The sequence below is a fragment of the Schistosoma mansoni genome (genome assembly GCF_000237925.1).
Source record: "Schistosoma mansoni, WGS project CABG00000000 data, supercontig 0132, strain Puerto Rico, whole genome shotgun sequence".
In the NCBI taxonomy this organism is placed as follows: domain Eukaryota; kingdom Metazoa; phylum Platyhelminthes; class Trematoda; order Strigeidida; family Schistosomatidae; genus Schistosoma; species Schistosoma mansoni.
This window is the reverse complement of record NW_017386037.1, coordinates 706,601-723,426: the sequence shown is the minus strand read 5'-3', so window position 1 is coordinate 723,426 and position 16,826 is coordinate 706,601. Positions and strand designations below refer to the sequence as shown.

The following is a 16,826-nucleotide window of genomic DNA, read 5'->3' as shown; positions in this document are numbered from 1 at the left end:
TGTATTCGAATCAAATTAATGGGACTGCTAGTTATTTCTTGATCCGTATTTCATTCGAGAAGTAGTCTTTATCATCTTAGAATTAGTCTATTCGTAGAGATTCATTAGATTTTATGAATAGTTTATGTCTTCGATTTGTATCAACCATTAAATATTGAAGATCAAAGGCTGTTGGAATAGGCCTTTTTGTCAGACATACAGACTCCTCAAGTGGTAAGAACTGATAATCCATATGAGATCAAAACCTGGATTATTGAGACTTTTCTTGAGATCCGATAACATTGATTTGGAATTCTGTAGTCATCATATAACATCATCAAAAACAACTAACGGTGGCCTGTTTGAATATCTGGACTACCTCTCCCACCTATTTAGATATATCAACAAGTCATCTATTTTTGTTTGTTTTAATCTCATAACCTATTCAAAGTCATTTATGAAACGTTTACAACCTTTCACTGTACAAGTTACAAACGAGCCCGATCACCGACATCGTGGTTGCTGATAATATCTATCGAAAAGAATATACATTATTCGGATATCTAGTCCTGAACTGATAAGATCTAAGTGGCGACCACTCAGTATTTATCGCAGGGGTCGATCAAGAAATAGAAAACGGAAACTTTTTGAAATACTTTGCTTATAGCACTCTAGATTGCACCAAAAATATAATATTGCATAAAGCCAATAATAATAGTATTTATAATAACAATAATAATAATGCTTACTTACTTACTGACTTACTTTTGTTACCCCCTATCCAGCATAGTCCGTCGAACAGCATTCTCCAACCCACACCGTCCTGAGCCTTCCATTCTAGTTCTATCCAATTTTAGTTCATTCTTCTCATGTCTGTCTCCATTTCTGGGCGTAATGTGTTCGTTGGTCTCCTCTTCTACTTTGGCCTTCAGGATTTCGTGTGAGGGCTTGTCTTGTGATGTAGTTTGCTGCTTTCCTCAATGAGTATCACATCCAATTCCACCGCTTTATACTGATTTCCCCCTCCACTGGATGGAATCTGGTTTGTTCTCTCTCACAGTAGAATGTTGCTCATAGTTTCTGGTCAACGGATCCGAAGTATTTTGTGTAGACAACTGCTAATAAACACTTGTATATTCTGGATGATGGCCTTCGTTGTTTTCCAGGTTTCCGCCCCGTACAGTAGTACTGTCTTGACATTTGTATTGAAAATTCTGATCTTGTTGTTGATTGACAGACAATTGTTTCGAGTTCCAGATGTTCTTCAATTGTAGACATGCTGTTCTTGTTTTGCCGATCCTCACATTCACATCTTCATCAGATTCATCATAATACAATGAATATCCATTATTACTGTTAGTATTCTTATTATCAGCATTAGCAATAGCAGCCGTTTCATTCTCAAAATTGTTTTATTTTAATAACAGTAACTTATCACTAGAACTTACTGTATCCTTCTTGGTAATATCGATTACTAATGAACAACAAACAATAAAATGAAAGATTTATTAAAGTATACTTTTGTCTTAAATTAACATTTGTCCAGAGATTAGATTATCTCTAGGCCATACTTATATGGTTGTAATATCATGGTCTAAAAGTATAATGTTCATGTCAACACCCTTAGTTTTCTCATTTCTATTAGATATGAATCTTTTCTTGGAGTGGGGGGAGTACTGGTAAAAATTCCAAAACTTATATAACTATTAAATATTTCCTGACCACTAATTGGTATCTAACTGATGTTTGTCTCCATTGATAAAACAATTTTTAAGACTATGAAACAATTTATTCTAAAGTTATATATTATATAAATTAAACAGGATACAGAAGGGGGTTTTTGCGGACATTTTAATACTGCTGTGGTGTGGTCTACTTATATCTGTATAAGTAGTATATGGCGATTGTCAGATATAAAATGTATTTTGGAAGAAGACCGATAAGGAAAGAACTGAAATGAAGCGCAATCGATAGGAAAATGCATGAACAATGAAATTAGAAAAGATGAATTGATATTCACAGAAGGAACAGTGAAGATTGAGACAATTGGTTGTTAGTTTGCAAATTATCTATTTGTTGTATGGTTATTAGAATTTAGTGAGATAGTCTGTAATTTGAGCTTAAATACAACCGATTGTCCTCAACCGGTGTTTTGTTCACTACATTGCTGAGATGTCCCACGATAGGGCGAAACGGCCGTCCAATGCTTCCAGGTTTTCCATGGTGGTCTAGCTTTAATTGACTTATGATTTCAACTATAAATAGGATACATTGAAAGAATCAATATTATAAAAATGTTGAAATCTAAAAAAAAGTACTATGGAAAAACTTTAAATTATCAGAATTCTTTGAACAAAGATGTTATATTTGTTACAATTGATTGATCACTGGGTGGTGATCAATGTCATGCATGTCAAGTCCTTTTTAGTGCTGATCGAATGCTATCGATCAAGTTGCAATGTGGCCATTAGTCTAGGTGGCTCGACACTGCGTGCACTATGCTGAGATAAGATAGTGGTTGGAAGTGTTCAACAGGAAACCCTGGACACGGGTTTCGTGCTACTTGGCACTCGTCAGCAAGGTGTACCTGTGATCTTGAGGGAACTGATGGTGGTTTTATGTGTATCGATTATTTTGATAAGAAAAATTTTATAGAAGTGATGAACAAAATAAGTCATTTACTAAGGTATATAAAATAAATGAAAACGACAATTTCCCATCTTTTAAATATAAACACAATAGATTTTTCGAAAAAGTCCCGGAAATCCCGTATATATATGTATTACTTACTTACGCCTGTTATTCCTCGTGGAGGAGCATAGGTTGACCACCATCATCCTTCATTCAAATCTGGATAATACATTCAAGTTGTTACCAGTTTCTATCCATCGGTTTCATGTCTGCTTTCTGTTCCCGAAGCAGTGTGTTCTTCGGCCTTCCTCTTTTCCGTTTCGCTTCAGGATTTCAAGTGAGCGTTTGCTTCCTTATGCAGTTCCTCTGCATCAGAAGGTCTCAAAATACACAAAGAAAAAGGCAAGATACCCAAAAACAATATGGAGAACACCATCTCAGTCACACTGAATGGTGAAAATATGAAGGAGGTGGAATCTTGCACGTATCTGGTCAGCATCATGGGTGAACAAGGAGGATCTGATGCAGACGTAAAAGGAAGCATTGGCAATGTGAAAGCAACATTCCTACAGCCAAAGAACATATGGAACTCAAAACAACTGTCAATCAGTATCAATGTCAGAATCTTCAATACGAGCGTCAATTCAGTTAGTTGTATCGTACGGAGCTGAAACTTGGAGAACTACCACAACCATCATCAAAAATATGCAGGTTTTTATGGACAATCGACAACAGAAGATACCCAATATCCGTCGGCAGGATACCATCAGCAATAGCCTACTGTGATAGATGACAAACCAGATTCCAGCTGAAGAAGAAATTAAGAAAAGACTGTAGAAGTGGATAGAACATACAATAAGGAAATCACAAAACTGAATTATGAGGCGAGTACTATCTTGAAATATTGAAGGGAAAGGGAAAGGAGAAAAGCTAAATAACGGATTGTGTAGGGAATTCGAAGCAGATATGAAAAAGATGAACAAGAACTGGAAATAACTGGAACGGGTTGCTCATGATAGGGTTGGATGGAGAGTTCTGGTGGTTAGCCTATGTTCCTCGACGAGAGGTAACAGGCGGAAGTAAGTCGTGATGCAGTTTAGTGGTTTCCGCAATATATATGTAGGGAGAGAGAGACCAATCTTATATTTACCCCAATATATATAAACTTTACTTTTTAAGTTCATAGTTCAACTCATAATCTAGAATTTGAATAAATATGATATCAACTTTAACCTGTTCTCTTTAATATTATTGTAATATATACATATAATCTATATGAAGATATATTATTGCATGGATTGGCCATTACTTATTTGTTATTGGTTTTTCGGTCTTAATTGTGAAACCTAAATATACTTGTGTAGAAGCTCGATCAAGAACTACTTACCTACTTACTTACTTACTTACGCCTGTTACTCCCAATGGAGCATAGGCCGCCGAACAGCATTCTCCAACCCACTCTGTCCTGGACCTTCTTTTCTGGTTCTATCCATTTTTTGTTCATTCTTCTCATGTCTGTCTCTATTTCTCAGCGTAATGTGTTCTTTGGTCTTCCTCTTCTCCTTTGGCCTTCAGGATTCCATGTGAGGGCTTGTCTTGTGACTCAGTTGGGTGATTTCCCCAATGTATGTCCTATCCACTTCCAGCACTTATTCATCCACTGTAATCTGATTTGTTCTCTCCCACAGTAGAATGTTGCTGATAGTGTCTGTCCAACGGATCCGAAGAATCTTGCATAGACAACTGTTGATAAACACTTGTATCTTCTGGATGATGGCCTTCATAGTTTTCCACGTCTCCGTCCCATAAAGTAGAACTGTCTTGACATTTGTATTGAAAATTCTGATCTTGTTGTTGATTGACCATTATTTTGAGTTCCAGATGTTCTTCAGTTGTAGATATGTTGCTCTTGCTTTGCCGATCCTCGCCCTCACATATGCATCTTGATTAAGATCTAATTGGAAAGTAATATTGTTTTGTTCAACTAACATTGTGTGTATTAAAAGAATTTATTCCAATTGGAAGATATTTACTCAGAAGTTTTAACATTTTCATGCACTTGGGCTAGCCTTACTTGATATGTCGTCTTACAATCTGTTCCCTTCATGAATTTAATTAGTAACAACAAGTGAAGTAGAATAATATGAAGTCATTTTATTTACTGCATCAAAGCATTCTTGGTCGACTGCGGCTTGTTTATTTGATAAGGTTGTGATTTATCTTACATATCTACCTTGCCTATCATTTTGCTTTATTCTAAGATGGTCGGCTCTGTACACAAGTGTGGACAGCCATATTGCTTATTCCCCGTGGAAGAAGGGATGCAATGTGACGAATGTAAGAAGTGGTTTCATAAAATGTGCACCCGCTTGAGCCCTGCTGCCTATAAAAGGTGTTCGAAACCAAATTCTCATTGGCTCTGTATGTCTTGTTGCTCAAGCAAGACATTACTCATTCAGGAAGCCATCAGCCTTCTAGCGTTAGCTAAAAAGGTCGACGTAGGCCGTGCAGGCAACATGGATACTGATAATGAAGATTGTATCAGTGTCGTAAATGCTGCCATGGCAGGTACCAGACACCCAATTTCGCAACATGAAGCAAAAATTTGTACTCCGGTACAACCAATGAAAGCCATGCCATTAAGTATTGAGGGACCAGTCGCTTTAGCAGCGACTGAGGACCCGGCTAGAACCACTATCATCCAGAATAGTCCCAATCTGGATGCTGAGAATAGTGGTAAATGGATTACGCGGAAACGCAAAAGAGACGGAAAAATACCCAAAGAAAGCGCGCGTATAGTCGATAAGTCATCGTTGGACTCACGTCCTGAGCATCAGGCAACTCCGCTCAAGTCCAAATGTAAGAAAATATTTAATACTGTTGTGGATGGAAATAGTCTAACTTCACCAAATGTTCTTGGGAGTAACTCGCTCGACCCACATGACACTGTTATAAAGAAAGTTAACAGTAAGAAGCCGGTAGCTAACCGGCAGGATCTGACATCACTGTCAAAGGCCGTGAACACGACTTTTAAGGAAGTTAAACAGGTGCCTAGTGTAATCATCTGGAACTTGGCAGAATCGAAAGACACCGATCCCTCTAAGAGACATGCCCACGACCTGCAGTTAGTGGGATCTCTCATCAGAAATATACTGCCAGAGGTGGTCCCAGGGGTACATATCTCGAAAGTCATCAGACTCGGTAAATATGTTGGAGGCGAAACCTAACAGAGAAGGATCCTTAAATGAGTACCCGGTAATTTTGAGGAAAGAGACGTAATATTGAATAACGCACGCAAAATTCGGGACTCAAATATTCGTATTCGACCAGACTGGCCACTTGAGGATCGGATCAAGTGGAAGAATGCCCTAACAGAGTTAAAAACTCGAAAGCTAAACGGTGAAACGAACCTTACGATTAAGGGTTTTCGGGTAGTCAGGTCTTGGGAGCCAATGCTTCCGAAACCTCTGTGGGTAGAACGTATGTCTTCAAAAACACCTTAAATGTGTGTTACACGAATGCCCGTAGTCTTCGGAATAAGATGTCTGAGCTAAGTTTGATGGTAGACGAATTAAATCCAGATATAATTGTTATCACCGAAACTTGGCTCACTGTAGATATAGACTGTTCTCCAGTCATTTCAGGCTACATCTGTATCAGAAGTGATAGAGTTAGAAGTCGAAAGGGAGGAGGCATAATATTATATATTAGGGACCACTTCCGCATTAACTCGATCATATCGGAGGCGCATGTAAGTGGTACGTGTGAGGTAGTATGTTGTACATTTAGGTCTAGAAACGGGTTAGTGACGATAGGAGGAATATATCGTAGTCCATGTTGTCTCGCTGACGACTTTATCCTAAAACACGTCTGTTCTTGGAGTATAGCAGAATGTTGTCTCATCGTTGGAGACTTCAATGCACCCCATATAAGCTGGATAGAGCTCACAGCTCCAGGTGGGGGTCTCGATAGCGTCCTTCTGTCATCAACTATTCAATGGGCACTTGTACAATGTATCGTTAAGCCGACGCATATAGACTTGGAGCATAATCCGTCATTGATAGACCTTGTCCTCACACACCACTGTGAAGATATCGTCGACATTCCACACCTTCCCCCACTGGTGAATAGTGACCATGTCGTACTTTCCTTTAAGTTCCGGATACATGGTATAGAATTTGCATCTGCTCCACCCCGTCCTAATATATGGAGAGCTAATATTCCGGCAATAAGGGACTATGCTATCTCAATTGACTGGTCGGTCGATGCTGATGGATCGATTGATGATGCATGGAATAGGTTCAAGTCTACGTTCGAATCCGTAACTCAACCGTTTATCCCATGGTCAGCACGTAAGCTATCATATTGCCCTCCATGGATTAATAAGGAAACCCGGAAGCTGTTGAAGCGTAGGAAACACTTCTGGGACTTATTCTTGTCAACAGGTCAGGCATCATTTAAGTGCGAATATAAAAAAATCCGGAATATATGTAAAAAGACCATAGCTAAATCCCGCACGGCTTACGAACGACAGTTGGCATACGATAGCCGTACCTGTCCGAAGCGACTGTTTTCGTATGTTAAAAGGCGGACGAAACGTAGTGATGGTATCCCCTCATTACTGTTAAGCGAAAATTCAGCTTTATTGGCTGAATCTGATCTAGCGAAAGCGGAGACATTTGCTAACTATTTCAGTGAAGTCTACTCTACGTGTAGTGTTACAACTACTTGTCCCGTTGACAATGAGATACCAGCCATAGGACCTTTGCACGTGACAGAGGATATTGTTCTTCCTTTGATAACTAACCTAAAACCTTGTAAGATACCGGGCCCCGATGGGTTACACCCACGTTTGCTGTCGTCGCTTGCGGACATTATCTCAAGACCGCTCACGATGCTCTTCAACATGTCCCTTTCACAGGCTCAACTACCTAGAGACTGGAAAGACGCTATAGTTAGTCCTATATTTAAGGATGGTCAGAGACGGATCGTATCTAACTACCGGCCTGTTAGCCTGACCAGTATAGTAGTTAAGTTACTTGAAAAATTAATTCGGGCTAAGCTACTGAGCCACATAGATTCGTACAATCTGTTAACTCCCGAGCAACATGGGTTTCGCAACAAGCATTCATGCTTGACTAACTTACTCATTGCGAGAGAGGATTGGACAGCTGCCCTAGACAACGGCCAGTCTGTCGACGTGATATTTATAGATTTTAGCAAAGCGTTTGATAAGGTTTCACACTTAGGTCTTATGCAAAAGCTCTCGAGCTTTGGTATAACAGGTGCTATACAGGAATGGATAGGAAGCTTCTTATGTGACCGCAGACAGAGAGTGAGGGTCAATGGAACTCTATCCGAATGGAAACCGGTCAAAAGTGGTGTACCCCAAGGCACCATCTTAGGCCCTTTACTTTTCCTTCTGTATATTAATGAACTACCTTTATTACTTAAGTCGTCGACGTTATTGTTTGCGGATGATGTTAAAATCTGTAGAACAGTAAAAAATGAGACTGATCGTTGTTATCTGCAAGCTGATTTAGACGAATTAGTTAGGTGGGCTCATGATTGGGGCTTGGAAGTTAATTCCAGGAAGAGCGTGTTCATGCACATCGGGCACGATATTAGTTACCATTATACCATTAATGGTACATCTCTGCCACGCGTTCATGCGCACAAAGACTTAGGAGTAATTATAAGTCACGACTTAAAAACTACTACGCACTGCAATGCGGTTGCTTCCAAAGGCTATCGTGCGCTATGGTCGCTTCGCAGAGCATTTAAATGCTTTGACGAGGATATGTTTCGAATTTTATATCCCACCTATGTAAGGCCACACTTAGAATACTGTATCCAAGCAGCTAGCCTTTGTCTGATAAAGGATACTAAGTCGCTTGAGCGTGTCCAGCGTGTAGGGACAAAATTAGTAAAGAGTCTTTCTAAACTCCCTTACGATGAGCGTTTAAAACGTCTAAATCTTTTCCCCTTATCTTATCGTAGGACGCGAGGTGACCTTATACTGGCATTTCGTATCTTTAATTATGATCTGGGTGTTAATATGTCTTATCTTTTTGCTCCCTCCAGCACTAATAATCTCCGGGGTCATAGCAAGAAGGTTCTGAAACCGCGATCTAATAAACTAAAGGTAGGGTCCTGTTTTTCTCATCGAGTGGTCAATGACTGGAACGCTTTACCAGAACAAGTGGTATCAGCACCATCAGTGAACATTTTCAAAAAGAAGCTGGACCTTCACTGGAAGGAAATCTGTCAGGATTAACACAGGTTCATCAACCTACTATCCTTATTACTGAAGACTGAAGACTGATTTTATTTTATGATTTCTCACTAGTTGGTTACGATTGTATATTAAACAATACAGATTGATAGTTGAAAGTATTGAAATAATAACTATCGTTCATTTTATATATTCCATTATAAATAGGACAGTGTAAGGTTATTAAGAGTATACAAGTTGTGTGAGCTAGAATGATAATGAACGGTTGTTTTGCTTAGTCAGACATGTAGATAGTCTGACAAGTGTTAGATGTGTTATATATTCCCCTATCCTTATTATTTACTATTATTGATTGATTGATTATTGATTGTTGTAGGATTTTAGAGGAAATCAGACAGTAAATGATAAAATGGATCACATCATAATTATAGAAGATTCAATGTGTTTGCATATTTTGAGAACTGAATGGTATTTTATGTTCACTAACAAAAGACCGAGTTGATAAGAGTTTGATAACATCTAGTTCAAAATATTGGTATCACAGTATGAAATTATCGAAATTTAGGACTGGTAGTGATTGGGAATGACTGAGAAATGTTATAACTCTGCCTGGATCCCCTCTGGAGGGGCTAATGTTGGCCTCAAGCCAGGATAACCAAGGAGGGTTGGACGTGGAGTTAGAAACATCATCTCTTAGAAAGCTAACTCTCTAAAAAAAACCGGTAACCAGAGAAAAAAGAAATCTTATGCGTGAAATGTAAATTTTTTTTCTAAAAAACGACATTTTACAAATAACAGAAATATTTCACAATGCAATTTTAGTCGACAGTATTTAGGAATGACTAGGAAATGTTTTAACTCTGTCTGGAGCCCTTCTGACAACTACTGTTGGTTCAAAGACCGGATAAAGAAGGAGGGTTTGGTGTATGGGGTTTGCGACTCCATCTCTTAGAAAACTAACTCGCTAAAAAAAACCGGTAACCAGAAGAAAATTATCAAATGTTATGCGTGAAATGTAAATGTGGCATCTCTCAGAAATATTTCACAATGGAATTTCAATAAAAAAATTTCTTCAAACTTATCAATGAATCGTTGAATAGTATTTGACATTTGATGTGTGTTTTTTTCTTTCCCTCTCTCTCTCTCTCTCTCTCTTCAGACAAAACACTCTTTAACCATCATGAAATAGAGACAATAAAATGGATTGAATATATAACGAACAACAAGAACAACGATAATATGAACTCACCAAAGTGACATTTTCTAAAATTAAAAAAAGAAAACAACTTTTGTACCAAGTCAATGAATGATTAATTTCCACGGTAACAAAATTAATCAATTTATGTTAGTACAATATATGCATGATATATATGTATGTTCATTTCAACTAAACACTGTATGTAAATTCTGTAAATTTTCATTGAATTATTAACATATATAGAATGTTAAGAAACAAAAAAATTAAAAAAAAATTTTTATTTTTTAAATTTTTTTTCCTAGAAAAATTCGATTTTTTGAAAAAAAAATTTCATTTCCCTTTTTGAAAAAAAAAATCCTGAAATTTGAAATTATGTTTTTTTATTAAATTCAATATGAAGAAAATTAGAAATTTCAATGATTAAGATATTTTTTCATTTATGAAGATTATATATAGAATGGGGAGAGTCCGTTCTCCCTCTCCAAATGCTCTCATATGGCCACGTGTATATAACCTCTGCCACGGAAGTCCTACTCAATGCCTCCTCGTGGTGGGGGTGTTCTTTACGAAATTGAGAGGACGAAAAGCAAATCTTTGGCGCTTCAACCGGGTTGGTGGACACTGAAATTCCACCTATGGGAGTTGGAAAACCTTGATTTCAAACAAATGGTGTACATGGGCTCAAGTATCCTGAAGGAACAAATAGCATATGAATCAATCGTTGGTCACCGGCTATCATGTGACTGCATCTCCTTACGATGTTTCATTGCCTTGTGGATCAGATGTTGAGGTCAAACGCTCGGGGTGTGGCCCCCTAAGTAAACCCCCTGTTTCGATTTAGTCACCTGGACAGTATCACAGCCCTCACACAAATCAAATGACATTTGTGTGGCGCTTATCTATCTGGTGCCTTCTTTGTACCAATATTTATGTGTTCAAATAAATAAATAAATAATAAATTGTTTGATAGAAAATCGTAACCAACTAGTGAGAAGTCATAAAATAAAATGAGTTCATATTATACTACTTCGCTTGTTGTTACTAATTAAATTCATGAAGGGAACAGATTGCAAGACGACATATCAAGTAAGGCTATTACTGTAAATGTGTAAAACATGTTAAATCCACCACTGTTGATAAAGATCCACAACTTTATCAATCAGTTCACCACTTTCCTTAACTTAATAATCCTTCACAAAATGGGTTCACTATACTAATATACTGCTTGGAAGACATTCATGATCAGGAGGGGGTTTTCGTGGAGTTTTTAGTAATTTCATATAGTTAAAATCATCAGTCAATTGAAGCTAGACCACCATGGAAATCCTGTAAGCACTGGTCGGCCGTTTCGTCCTATTGTATGGCTTCTCAGCAGCGCGAATCCACGATCCCGCCTCGCGGGTTTCGAACCCAGGACTTACCAATTTCGCGCCAGAGCGCTTAACCGATAGACCACCAAGCCGGCATCCAACGGTGCTAATGCCTAACGTCAACCAATCCACGAAATCGCGCGACCAACTTCCATTTTACTGAGGTAGATACCTGTCTCTGCCTGACATGGATTAGCTCCACTGGTCACGACGTCTCATCAGAACTCCAGGAAATACCTACTAGAGCCAGTTACTAATGATCATACGATCATTATCAGAAGAAGGTTTTGTGGAGATTTAGTATATTTCATAGTTGAAAGCGTGAGTCAATTGAAGCTAGACCACCATGGAAAACCTGGACGCACTGGACGGCCGTTTCGTCCTATTGTGAAACTCCTCAGCAGTGCGCATCCACGATCCCACCTCGAGCATTCTTATATCAACAATCAAAAAGTTTAGATAGTTTTATTTTTGTATTTGGGTTTTTACAACACAACATAATATTGAGTTTTCACTTCAATCAAATGATATAATCCTCAAGTGGATCAAAATGTTTACACTTCTGAGTAAATATCTTCCGATTAGAATAAGTCATTTCAACACACACAATGTAAATTGAACAAAACAATATTACTTTCTAATTAGTTCTTGATTAAGCCTCTACACAAGTATAATATATCTTTGTATATCAGTTAATAACTAAGTAATTACTATCTTGCAAGGAACTATTGAGATGTATTGATAGCTGAATACAACATCATTCCTTTGGTAATGGCCTGATTCTCAAGTGAAAGACCTCTATGATTGTTTAGAGCCATAACTAGTAATATTGTTTTGCTAAGCTTTTACTTTAAATATATTCATGAAAATATTTAATACACTCTCACAGTTTTTAAACGAGATACTTCATTCATTTTGTACTGTTTGTTTGAATCTCCCGTTGATGTTTCGGACTTCAATTGATCATCCCATTGCACAAGCTAGTGGCTATCAGAACTCAGTAGCTAGGTGGATAATGCGATGTATTTGCAGGAGAAGGATGTTGTGTTCGAGTCCCTGAGTGAACATCAACTCTGGGATGCAGGTATATCCAACTGACGAGTTTCAGATAGGACGAAACGTACATCCTGAATTCCACTGCTAGCCACCATCCATCTTGGCTTATCATGAGATGTTCTATATTCCACAGTACACAATACAGGACTTCAAATTCATTGGATACTACTTAAGCTACAACAAAATAATCTCTGTAACGCAGATGCTTACAATTACTCAGATCAGTACTATTAAAACTGCAGTAGATCGTCACATTGGTTAACAGTGGGCAGAAATTTTGAAAATAGGTCGGACATAATAACATAATAAACTGATTGTAAATGTTACCTGTGATAGTATGTTCCGTTCCGTTATTTATCAAACCCCATGAAATCTAAATACGTGATCAAATGTAAAGTTGTTGAATAGACACAAAATGATGGAATAGTCTTTAGACACCCTACGCTTATGTTATTCATCAAGTATCAGATATATCGAAATGGATTCGATTCATTAGTCATTAAGGAACTAAAAGAACTAAAACAGAACTGAGATCATCCGAGAGAGCATTCAGAATATATGTGACAAAATAATTACTATCAACAACCAATCAAATCTTATTTCAGTACGACAGGCCTTGAGCTATTCATAGAAAAATTGTAATAACCTACTTAAGAAGGGTTTATTGTGGATATTTCAATATTTTCATAGTTGAAATCATGAGTCAATTGAAACTAGACCACCATAGAAAACTTGGAAGCACTGGGCGGCTTCAATTGGCCCATGATTTCAACCATGAGAATACTGAAATATCCACAAAAACCCCTTCTAATCTATAATCATATGCTCACTAGCGACTGACTGTAAGGAATGTTTCCTTGAGTTATAATGGGAGGCAGTGAACAGTGGAGTTCAACCAAATCTGTTGTAGAGATATCAACTCACTGATGACAATTGGATAACGGTTGCTCAAACATCGTGGTTTAGTTGAAGTTAGACATTAACACCGTTCGATGCCGGCCGGCTCAGTGGTCTATCGGTTAAGTGCTCTGGAGTAAGACTGGGTTCGAAGCTCGCGAGTGCGGGATCGTGGATGCGTGCTGCTCAGGAGTCCCATAATAGGACGAAACGGTCGTCCAGTGCTTCCAGGTTTTCCATGGTTGTCTAGCTTCAATTCACTCATGATTTCAACTATAAAAAAATAACATACTTTATTGAGGAAGCTGTAGCCTTTGATGTATTTATGCAGCAATAGTTAGTCTTGACAAAATCACAACCGGGAGTTATTCACATGATAAGTAACCGAAGCTTGTATCAAAACAATTTTTTTATTCAATCAACATGGATGATTGAGTCAGCCAGTAGAAATGAATTTATCATTATCGTGATGGAAGTATACGATTGGTCAGTCTACTATAATCACTATGCTTCAATAATCAGTAGTTTTGTTTTTTACAAAACAATGCTCATTTTTTATTACTCTTTTTATCTTATTATTGTCTAACAGAATAGTTTTGGATAGGATATACATTAAGGAAATCACCAAACTGCATCACGATGCAATCCCTAACATGGAATCCGGAAGGGAAGCGGAAAAGAGAAAGGCCAAAGAACACATTACGCCGGGAAATGGAAGCAGATATGAAAAGGATGAACCTGAACTGGAAAGAACTGGGAAGGAAGGATGAAGACAGAGTTGGATGGAGAATGCTGGTGAGCGGCTTATGCTCCTCCATGAGGAGTAACAGGCGTAAGTAAGTAAATAAGTAACAGAATAGTTTACATCATAAAACACAATATGAAGCAGTGTAAAAGAAAATATTCATAATTATCTTTGAATGGAATAAGAATTTCGCAAACGAAATGTTGATTTATAGTGAACAAGATCACAAATGGGGACAGTCGAAAGCATTTGAGCACAAAATTACAGTGCATCTTAGTAAAATCTGAGAACCATACAATGAATTCTTCATTTGCAAAATGTCAATCGATCGTCTCAGACTCCACTGTTCCTTCATTTCCACAGTAATCATTATGTGTTCTGGTTCTCTTCTCTTCGATCTTCTTAACCATCTTCTGCCAGGTATTTCACTTTCGATTGATGTAACATACTACTTATATTTATCGACATCAGTAGTACACACCACAGGTATATTATTTTCTATTTTGTTCCTAATAGGTTTGTATTATGAAATTATGTATTTCGTTGCCAAAATATAAACATAAATACATACATTGTATATCCTCTTAGTATATATTCATTAAAAAAATAACACTATTTGCAAACATTTACATCAATAAACCTTTTCTTTCCTCTTAGTAACTAATATAAACATGATGATGACCGGCCTACACAAAATCTGAATAGGAAAAAAAGAATTTTATTGACTATACAATAGTGTACAACACAATGGTCTATTCATTTGACTAAATTCTTTTGTCTAGTAGTAATGTATTCTTTTATTCCTCTTCAATTCTGTTCATCAAATTATATGATCAAGTTTAAATCATCCCTTCTTTAGTTGCGTAACTGCGCCTGTAGCTCCTCTGGTTGCTACTGCCAGTTCCAAGCCCGGATAAAGAAGATGGGTTGGACATGGGGTTTGCGATCCCAACCCGTAGAAAACTAACTTGCTAAAAAAAGGTAAACAGAAAAAATAATTCATTCTTTAGTTGCGTAATATAAAATAATACCATAACATGTTAGTGTATACAAACTAGTTAACCGATGATATATTTCACTTAGTATTATTTGTTTGAATCTTCCGATTGATGTTAAGGACTGTGATTGATCAGTCTCTTATTGGCATACGTGCATACTATGCGTACTGCCTCAATATAGCCTTAATTCAGAAGCATTATAAACAAAGATGGATAGTGGCTAGCAGTGGAATCAAGAACACGCGTTTCATTCGATTTGAGACTCGTCAGCTAGATGTACATGCATCTCAGAGTTGATGTTTACTCTGTGACTCGAATCCAGTACCTTTCGTTTCAAACGCCATCAATGGGAAGATTCAAACAAATAATACTAAGTGAATTTAAACTTCACCCCATTGCATAAGCAAGTGGCTATCAGGATTCAGTAGCTGATTGGATAACGCGATGGCCTTTGAAGCGAAAGTTACTGGGTTCGAGTCCTAGAGTGAACATCATCTTTGAGATGTAGATACATGCAACTGACGTGTCCCAAATAGGATGAGACGCGCGTCTTGGATTCCACTGCTAGTCACTATCCATCTTTGCTTATAAAGATGATATGTTTGGCTTGATTATGAATACAAAATTTTAATCTCAAGGAAAATTCACTATAGAGATAAAATTACCAAGATGGTGGTTGGAAGTAGTCACCAGGAAACTTTAGACTTAGGTTTCGTGCTACTTGCACTCATCAGCAAGGTGTACCTGTTATCTTGAGGGAACTGATGCTCCTTGACAGATTCGTTCCTGTGTCATCCAAATTCACAGTCAGATAGGGTCGATAGGATTCGATCTACACTAAGGAGTACCTGACATACATGACATTGATTACCACTCAGTGATTAATCAATTGTAAATAAAATTATTAGTTCCTTTCATAGTATTAAACATTAAATTCTGTATTATGAATTAAGTAACTTGTAATGAACCTAAGTGTACTATTTGTCGCTTATTTCCCACTAAACTCAATTACCATGAGATTCTTTCAAACAGTGACTAAGAACAACCGAATGAATTTAGGCACAAAGTTACAGAATATCTGAGTAAAAATATGAGAACCATATGGTAAATAGTTAATTTGCAAACTATCAATCAATCGTCTCAATCTTGACTGTTCTTTCTGCAAATGTCAGTCCATCTTCTGCGATTATTATTGTTCATGCATTTACATACCAATTGCGTTTCCTTCCCGTTCTTTCATTATCAATCTTCTAGTGAAATACATTCAATGCTCGACAACCGCAATATACTAGTTATATGAATATAAGTAACCAACACCATACTACAGTTAGATAATCATTTAACTCATAACTGTATTTCCATAATAGTTATGAGTACTAAAAAACATGAAACCTAGTTTCAAAGGTTATTACACATAGACTGTAATCATTTAGTTTCAATAAAATGTGCACAATGGTGTTAAATCATTTAATTTAACAAAACTGTAACATGATTAACGGAATCCCATCAACATTCAAGATTCAAGGGAAAGAGATTTCAAACAGGATTCACAAAGTTATATCTTACTCTGTTACAAGTAATATATATATATAACAATAAATAAGGTAGAATGAATCAAGTGTGGTTAACAAAACTGAAAGTAAGAAATGTTTCTCAAAGATTTGAAGTCAATCACTGGAATGATAAGTACAAAAATAAATTGAAACTTGAGATTGAA

The 16,826-nt window shown here is 37.2% G+C and overlaps 1 non-coding gene across 1 annotated transcript; it reads left to right on the top strand.

Annotated features, from left to right (window-relative positions):
- The first annotated feature begins 15,528 nt into the window (after positions 1-15,528).
- Positions 15,529-15,600, top strand: Smp_tRNA_00735_Pseudo_TTG.1.1. Its single transcript has one exon. It is a non-coding gene (tRNA).
- The last annotated feature ends 1,226 nt before the right edge of the window (positions 15,601-16,826 follow it).